The following is an 8,836-nucleotide window of genomic DNA, read 5'->3' as shown; positions in this document are numbered from 1 at the left end:
TGATCTTGGTATGCAACTCCTCTTCTATATTAATGAATTAAATATACTGATATTTTCTTAAGTACTTTTGGGCTTCCCTGATAGCTCAAATGGTAAAGAATCTGCCTGCAATACAGGAGACCCCAGTTCGATTCTTGGGTCAGGAAGATCTGCTGGAGAAGGGATAGGTTTCCCACTCCAGTATTCTTGGATTTCCCTGGTGGCTCAGCTGGTAAAGAATCCACCTGCAATATAGGAGACCTGAGTTCAGTCCCTGTGTTAGGAAGATCTCCTGGAGAAGGGAAAGGCTACCCACACCAGTATTCTGGCCTGGAGAATTCCATGGACTATATAGTCTATGGGATTGCAAAGAGTCAGACATGACTGAGAGACTTTCACTTAATTTTGTGTCTAAATTCATGAGAAACATCGGGGTATGTGTGTGTCTCTCTGTGTGTATCTCTGTGGGTAGTTTAAAATGAAAAATAAAAACATTAGAGAGTGTAAGATGATGAATTAAATGATACAATATACTTACTATTAGCAAGGTGAAAAGGCAGCCTTCAGAATGGGAGAAAATAATAGCAAATGAAGTAACAGACAAACAACTAATCTCAAAAATATACAAGCAACTCCTACAGCTCAACTCCAGAAAAATAAATGACCCAATCAAAAAATGGGCCAATACAGTATACTAACGCATATATATGGAATTTAGAAAGATGGTAACAATAACCCTGTGTACGAGACAGCAAAAGAGACACTGATGTATAGAACAGTCTTATGGACTCTATGGGAGAGGGAGAGGGTGGGAAGATTTGGGAGAATGGCATTGAAACATGTAAAATATCATGTATGAAACAGGATGCCAGTCCAGGTTCGATGCACGATACTGGATGCTTGGGGCTAGAGCACTGGGATGACCCAGAGGGATGGTATGGGGAGGGAGGAGGGAGGAGGGTTCAGGATGGGGAACACATGTATACCAGTGGCGGATTCATTTTGATATTTGGCAAAACTAATACAATCATGTAAAGTTTAAAAATAAAATAAAATTAAAAAAAAAAAGGGCCAAAGAACTAAATAGACATTTCTCCAAAGAAGACATACAGATGGCTAATAAACACATGAAAAGATGCTCAACATCACTCATTATCAGAGAAAGGCAAATCAAAACCACTATAAGGTACCATTTCACGCCAATCAGAATGGCTGCGATCCATAAGTCTACAAGCAATAAATGCTGGAGAGGGTGTGGAGAAAAGGGAACTCTCTTACACTGTTGGTGGGAATGCAAACTAGTATAGCCACTATGGAGAACAGTGTGGAGATTCCTTAAAAACCTGGAAATAGAACTGCCTTATGATCCAGCAATCCCACTGCTGGGCATACACACTGAGGAAACCAGAAGGGAAAGAGACACGTGTACCCCAATGTTCATCGCAGCACTGTTTATAATAACCAGGACATGGAAGCAACCTAGATGTCCATCATCAGATGAATGGATAAGAAAGCAGTGGTACATATACACAATGGAGTATTACTCAGCCATTAAAAAGAATACATTTGAATCAGTTCTAATGAGGTGGATGAAACTGGAACCTATTATACAGAGTGAAGTGAGCCAGAAAGAAAAACACCAATACAGTATACTAACGCATATATATGGAATTTAGAAAGATGGTAACAATAACCCTGTGTACGAGACAGCAAAAGAGACACTGATGTACAGAGCAGTCTTATGGACTCTGTGGGAGAGGGAGAGGGTGGGGAGATTTGGGAGAATAGCAGTGAAACATGTATAATATCATGTGTGAAACGAGTCGCCAGTCCAGGTTCAATGCACGGTACTGGATGCTTGGGGCTGGTGCACTGGGATGACCCAGAGAGAGGGTATAGGGAGAGGGGAGGGAGGGGGGTTCAGGATGGGGAGTGCTGGCGTGCCTGTGGTGGATTCATTTCGATGTTTGGCAAAGCTAGTACAATATTGTGGAGTTTAAAAATAAAAAAAAAAGACTCCTCAGACTGTTATAAGAACACTTGTATTGGTATAGAATGAAAGATAGAAAGCTAGCAGTGAAACAATTTGGAGGATGCTGTAGTGGTTGGAGACTGTGTGGTAGAGCAAGTGTAGATAGTTTTCACTTTAGAAATGAGTAAGAAGCACAATTAGTTCCTAGATTTTAGTCTCCAAATACAACCTTCTAACAAATGAAATAAAGTCTCCTTGGAGAAATATCTGAACTTCACAAGAATGAGGTGAACTTGAAATATCTTGTGGTATTTAATAGAAATTAAGAATAGATTCAAAGTATAGTGGAGACATATTAGAAAGATGCCATCTTTAAATAGTTCACGTAGGCCAAATACAGTATAATTAGAACATGAAAAAAACAATGACAATACTACAGTACACAAACTGAATAAAAGGAATACACAAGTCCATTGTGAATATAATAAAACAATAAGTAAACAAATATGGGAAAAGGAAATATCCTTAGAATGTCAGTTAACAAACACCATATGCCTGAGAAGTTTAATACCCATTCATTCATTGACAGCAGACTTGTGTGCTACCAGTGGATAACTCCATGGAACAAAGCTCTTACAGAACTAATTTTCTCATTATTATGAAGTGTTAGCAGGAAGATTGCATAACAATAAATTTTAGCTCTTATTTTCTCTTTCCACTTTTTCTTGATAGCAGTGTGTGGAATGGGGGAGAGATTCCTTCTATAGGAAGTGATTTTTTTCAACACAAAACTTTTGAATCATTGAAGTTTTCTAATAATAAATTGTAGTAAACCTTAATGATTATCAACTGTTAATTTTCTTAAAAAATTGCATCTGTTTGGATCAGTCCCTTTATAGTTTCTCTTTCCAAATTTGTTAATTATCAATATAAAATTGTTTCTGAGGAAGCATTAGGTTTACAATATTGAATTTATTGACAAAAATCAATATAGATAATCTAATTTTGTGTGATGTACTTTTGTAGTTTTAATAATTATAAGAAACAAGTTGTTATGTCAAGGCAGAAATTGATGAGGCAAATATTTTGTAATAAGATTTTATTATTATGGATTATTTTGTACTATTATGTAATTTGTTTATTTCATTACATCTTGGGAAACACATAAAATTAATTTTCTTAGCAGTTTCTCGAGAATGACTGTGCTGGTCCTGTAAGAGTTTCTAGGGAATCATTTACTGTAATTGTTCTATTAATTAATTTATAAACATTTATTTTCAAAGACTTCTCCACTTAACAAGTAATAGCATGGATGTTCTATCCAAGCAAAGGGAGGTGGTAATAATGATAAATTTACAGTCAACACAGTTCCTTCTAATTTAAGGTTTCTCTCAATGATCATATTAGTGTATTAGAAATACTCATTACTGGAAGCATGTTAGTAAAGCATATTGTTCGTAAATGCAGTTGAATTTTATTTGAGTTTTGCAGGATTCCAGAAGTGAAATAGCTGGCTAAACTATAGCACTTATCATCTGGTATTTCACCACTGACTTTCCCATTTTGCACTAATAAATATTTGCTATACTTTCGCATTTAGGGCAAATTATTTGCAAAATTGCTCTAACTATTTAAAAACTTTATTATTACCACTTAATTATTTTCTACATTTTAGAACATGTTCTAATGCCACCATATGAGAGATATTTTAGAAGAGCTATAAGTTTTGTCTATGTAAATGACAAGTGTGCCATATTCTTTCTTTACTCTCACTGTTCTATACTGCTAGCAAAATAAACAACTTGATAAATTAGGAAGTGCAGACAAAGATTTATTGAACTTATTTATTAATAAGTAGACCAGGCACCCAGCTGCTTATTATTGTATTAAAATGCATTTTCTACCTCAAGGGAAAAGCTTATTGCAAGTAAGATTGAAATAGTTTTGAAAATACAGGGAAACAGTGCTATAGCTGCAGTTTTCAAATGTGTTAGAGTAGATTATTTTCAATAAAAAATGGTTAAAATGCAGATTTAAGAGACAGATTCAGTAGCTCTGAGACCTTCATTTTGTATGTATGTATTGGACTAAATGGTCTCTTGGCCTCTATGAATATTAGCATTTCTAATTTTGAAATTTATGTTTCTTGTTAAACTTTAGAATCATTCTGCTTAAGCCTAGAAGCAATTATCTACTTGATGATTGCAATTTGATAAAGTCAACTCAAAATAGCAAACTTTATGGAAAACCTGTTATAAGCAAGGAATAATAAAGAAATGCCTTTATGAATTAGGTCAGTGATATTATTAAATCTGAATTACTGGACCTGGACAAGATCTTAGGGAGTATGTCATAGAAAACCTTCTTGCTGGTCTTGTGGGGTTGGCCTTTGTTCTCTCAGGAGATGGTCTTTAAAGCTCAGAATGGGACTTCTCTGTCTTTTGAACCAGCAACCAACTCTCTCATATTTGGGACTGAAGCACCAAGCACAAGCCCAAACTCTAGGAATCCAAAATTTTTTAAATAGTGCAATTAAAAGTAAATGGAGATCGAATAAGTCTTGTTCACCTGGTGTGGTTACTGTTGAATGTACCAGATGGTGCCCTGAACCTAAACTTGACATGGAATGAAAAAAAATTCACACATATGCCACAGTTATTTACCTATGTTTGTCCTTTAAGTAGGACAGATTTCAGAGAATTCAGGGCAATGATCAGGCTACTAGTAACTCAGGGGACCAAATAGTGCCCACAAACACAACACTGTCTACCTGTTTCTAATTTTCAGTAGTTTGGAAGTGTGATGAGGAAGAAGAAAGGAGGTTATTCTCTAATCACTCCTTTCTCTGGTCACCCTTCAAATTACCCACCCCCAGCACTGGCCTCCCCAGTCAGAGGTCCAGGAATCCTACTTTCATTTCCATCCCCCTTTCTTTCTGCAAGAACCAGCTCTGTGGCTTTAACTTAGAATTTGAGTCTATCTTTGTGATAAAAAATCAATATATCTGGAGTCTGTTTTCTTTTTATGTGCTAACTCATTTTTGGATCTTTAGAAACCTACAGATTTATGATTACCAAGATGTACAGAATAGAAAAGACAAATCATAAATGTGGGGACACATATAGAGAGAAGTTGTATGTCCTTATTTTTGTATCTTCGGACATAGAATGTACAAAGCACTGCAGGTGTTTAGTTTAGAGACAACTTGGTTGGGGGAAAAACTATGAGAATCTCCTCTCTTCCGAAAAGGGGAAGAGAAAGAGGGAGGAGAGAAACGCTGGCTAGAAACAAGAATTTTCAGCAGAAGAATTATAAAGCAGTGGTTGGGGAGGGCGTGGAAATTTCCCATCTCCTGATGCTCCTTGCATAAACATCCTTGGGAGAACTTGTCTCTGACATTCAGCGACTATCTGTTGACTAGTCTCATGGAACATCACTCTTAGAACGTCATACAGAGCTTGAAGTAAGGGAAAAATATTAGAACTAGAGGGGTTGCAGTTGCTAATCTTGCCATAGTAATTAAACAACTGAAAGAATGTTTCAGTAAGAAACTTGTTAATAGGCCAGGTTCTATAGAGTGATATTTTGTAGTCAGTAATTTACCTCCAGGAGATTAAATAACAGGTGTCCTGATATTTAGGGCATGTTTTATAAAATACTCCTGAGAGTTTCAGAAAAGTCACAGTTAAGGAAAATGTGTTTTTCTTCAAGGGCATATTCGATCCTTGTTACTAAATGCTTAATTTCAATATTTAACACTCTACTTTCAGAGTTGATTTGTGTTTAAAAAACAAATGTAGAAAGCTCTGTTTCTGTAAAAAACAAATTTGATTATTGTACACAACTACCACTCTCTCCATGTACTTGGTACAACATATATATCGTCTTGTCATTCAGGTGGATTTATAAGAGATATGCATGCGTGCTCAGTCCACTAAGTCATGTCCAACTCTTTGCAACACCATGGATTGTAGCCCACCATGCTCCTCTGTTTACAGAATTTCCCAAGGCAAGAATACTGGGATGGGTTGCCATTTCCTCCTCCAGGGGATCTTCCCAACCCAGGGATCAAACCCATGTATCCTGCATTGGCAGGTGTGGTTGTTTGTCTGTTTTACCATGGAGCCACCAGGGAAATCCATAAGAGATTAGCTTCTCCTTTATTCATACAAAATGATGGCCAAGGGAATACATTTGAATTCCAATAAATCTGAGTCAAATCCTTAGTTTAGTGATTTCAGGCCATTTACTTAGCTGTTTAGGGCCTCATTTGCAGATGGAAATTCGAATCCTATGTATGTGTGTGTATGTGTGCGTGCGTGCATGCGTACGCTCACGCTCAGCCTTGTCATACTCTTTGCAGCCCCATGGACTATAGCCTCCAAGCTACTCTGTCCTTGGGATTTTCCAGGCAAGAATACTGGAAAAACACCATTTTCTCCTCCAGGGGATCTTCCCAACCCAGGGATCAAACTTGAATATCCTGTGTCTCCTGCATTGCAGGTGGATTCTTTACCTGCTGAGACATCAGGGGGAAGCCCCATTCCCATGTATATCTAGCTGGGAATAATGAGTGAGTACTCATCTCATAGTTGTAAGAATTAAATGAAATAAGTTTTAAGTTAACATTAGCTACCATTATTATTAACTGTGTGGATTAGAACTCATTAAGTGTTGGAGGTAAGATAAAAATTCGGTAGTCTGGCTTGATACCTTGGTCTCATAACCACTACATCATTCTCTATATATGACATACAATGGATATTCAGAGAAGAATGGGTAAAATGAAAGAGGAAGATGCTTTTGCTCATTGAAGTATCAAAGATCATCTTAGAGACAGGATCATTTAGTTTCTTAAAATGTTTATTGTATGTGAGTGTGCTAAGTCACTTCAGTCGTGTCCACCTCTTTGTGACTCTATGGACTATAGCCTGCCAGGCTCCTCTGTCCATGGGATTCTCCAGGCAAAAATACTGGAGTAGATTACCATGGTCTCCTCCAGGGGATCTTCTTGACCAGAGATCAAACTCTTCTCTCTTACATCTTCTGCAGCATTGGCAGGCAGGTTCTTTATCACTAGCACCACCAGGAAAGCCCCAAAATGTTTACTAAAACATTAAAAATTCAGAGGCTATGCAGGGAAAATGGAGGACAGGAAGGTGGCACAGCAGTGAACTGGGGCCACCAGAGGATCTAAAGAGGAAGCAGGAAAATCCGGGAAAGCTAAGACTGTTTCTTCCAATAATGGAGGGGGAAATACCAGCCATAGGGCTGAGAAACAATAAGCAGAAGAGGCTGAAGACCTCCCACCAAAGCCTACTAAGATTTCCAAGTTTGAGTTTACCAAACTTGGAGGTAGTTGGCAGTCTACCAACTTGGTAGGTAGTCAGATGACAAAGAAAACCCTATCCATTGAACTTGGTTTAAGTAAGCCCACTTACTCCAAAAACTATTTTGGTAGCAGCAGCTTAAATGAGGATGAAAATAACGAACAAGAGGGAATGCCTCCAGAGGCAAAGATGAGGATGAGGCCTACTGGATGGGATACACCAACATCAGCAGGAGCAAATTCCATCAATAAAGAACATGGGTTTTCTGATAATTAGAAGATATGGAAGTGAAATATAAGATCTCATCTTAGAAATGTCCATGACCAAAATGATTAAATCATGTGTTTTGAAAATGGGGCATGGGCTGGGTGTAAAGGTAAAAGGAACACTTTCCTTTTTTAAAGAATGGCATTAGACTCTTTGGAGCAGTGTTTTTTGTTTTGTTTTTTTTAAAGACTGAATGGTATACTAATAAATGAGAATTTAAAATTAGAGGTAATTTATGTTTTATATACAAATTTTAAGACATTTACTAATTTTGTAGTTTCATGTGATTAGTTTCCAAAGTTAATAGATAATTTAAAAACTTAGAAATGTTATCTTTCTAAGAATTGTATATTTTTAGACGTAACTATTAGCACATTAAGAGGGAAGCAAAAGTTGCCTTTTTAAAATGTAAGCAATTGCTCTAACTTAACTCCTGTGTTAACCAATGCTGTCTGGCTCCCAGGAACAAATACAGAAAGAAGAGAATATTGTATTGGGAGGAAAATGGTACTAAACTGAGAAAATACATTAGATAAAATTAAAATATAGCTCTTTTTCTCCCCTAATGGCATTTGTTTTGTTTCAAATCATCAGAGACTATTTATTGCATTGCTATCAGTGGATATAAATGTGTACCAAGCTCTTTAAAAAGAATATTTTAAAATTTATATAAACCGTCAAAAATTTAAAATAACATGCTTCATTTTAAAGGATCTTGTCCACCTTTATTATTCTTCAGAGAACAGCCATATGCTACCAAATTAAATAGTTATATTGTGTGTGCTTTTCTAGATTTTTGTTATCTAGTTCTGTTAACATTTCCACCAGCTCTCGAGGAAAATTATAAAGAAGTTGTTTCTTCTAAAAAGGAAGCTACCATCAGCAATTTAAATATAAATACTAGTTAAATATTTGGCTGTTATTTTTTTAAAGGGTATAAATACCAAAAAAAAGGTAACATTGTATGAAGATGGGAAATAAGGATATACTATCTGTGGATTTATCAAATCATTTATGTTACTAACTTGTGAAATCCAATTTGTTCTGAACTAATTTATAGGAATTCTTATTTAACACAAAGCCTTTGACTGTGTGGATCACAACAAGCTGTGGAAAATTCTTAAAGAGATAGAAATACAAGACCAGCTTACCTGCCTCCTGAGAAATCTGTGTGCAGGTCAAGAAGCAACAGTTAGAACCAGACCTGGAACAATGGACTAGTTCAAAATTGGGAAAGAAGTACATCAAAGCTGCATGTTGTCACTCTGCTTACTTAACTTATATGCAG

The 8,836-nt window shown here is 36.5% G+C and overlaps 1 pseudogene; it reads left to right on the top strand.

The window, feature by feature from the left end:
- Nucleotides 1-3,147: 3,147 nt before the first annotated feature.
- LOC138985810 (PEST proteolytic signal-containing nuclear protein-like) lies at nucleotides 3,148-7,617 on the top strand (annotated as a pseudogene).
- The last annotated feature ends 1,219 nt before the right edge of the window (nucleotides 7,618-8,836 follow it).

Source organism: Bos mutus, chromosome 26 (assembly GCF_027580195.1).
Source record: "Bos mutus isolate GX-2022 chromosome 26, NWIPB_WYAK_1.1, whole genome shotgun sequence".
Classification (NCBI taxonomy): Eukaryota; Metazoa; Chordata; class Mammalia; order Artiodactyla; family Bovidae; genus Bos; species Bos mutus.
This window is presented reverse-complemented; position numbering and strand designations above follow the sequence as displayed.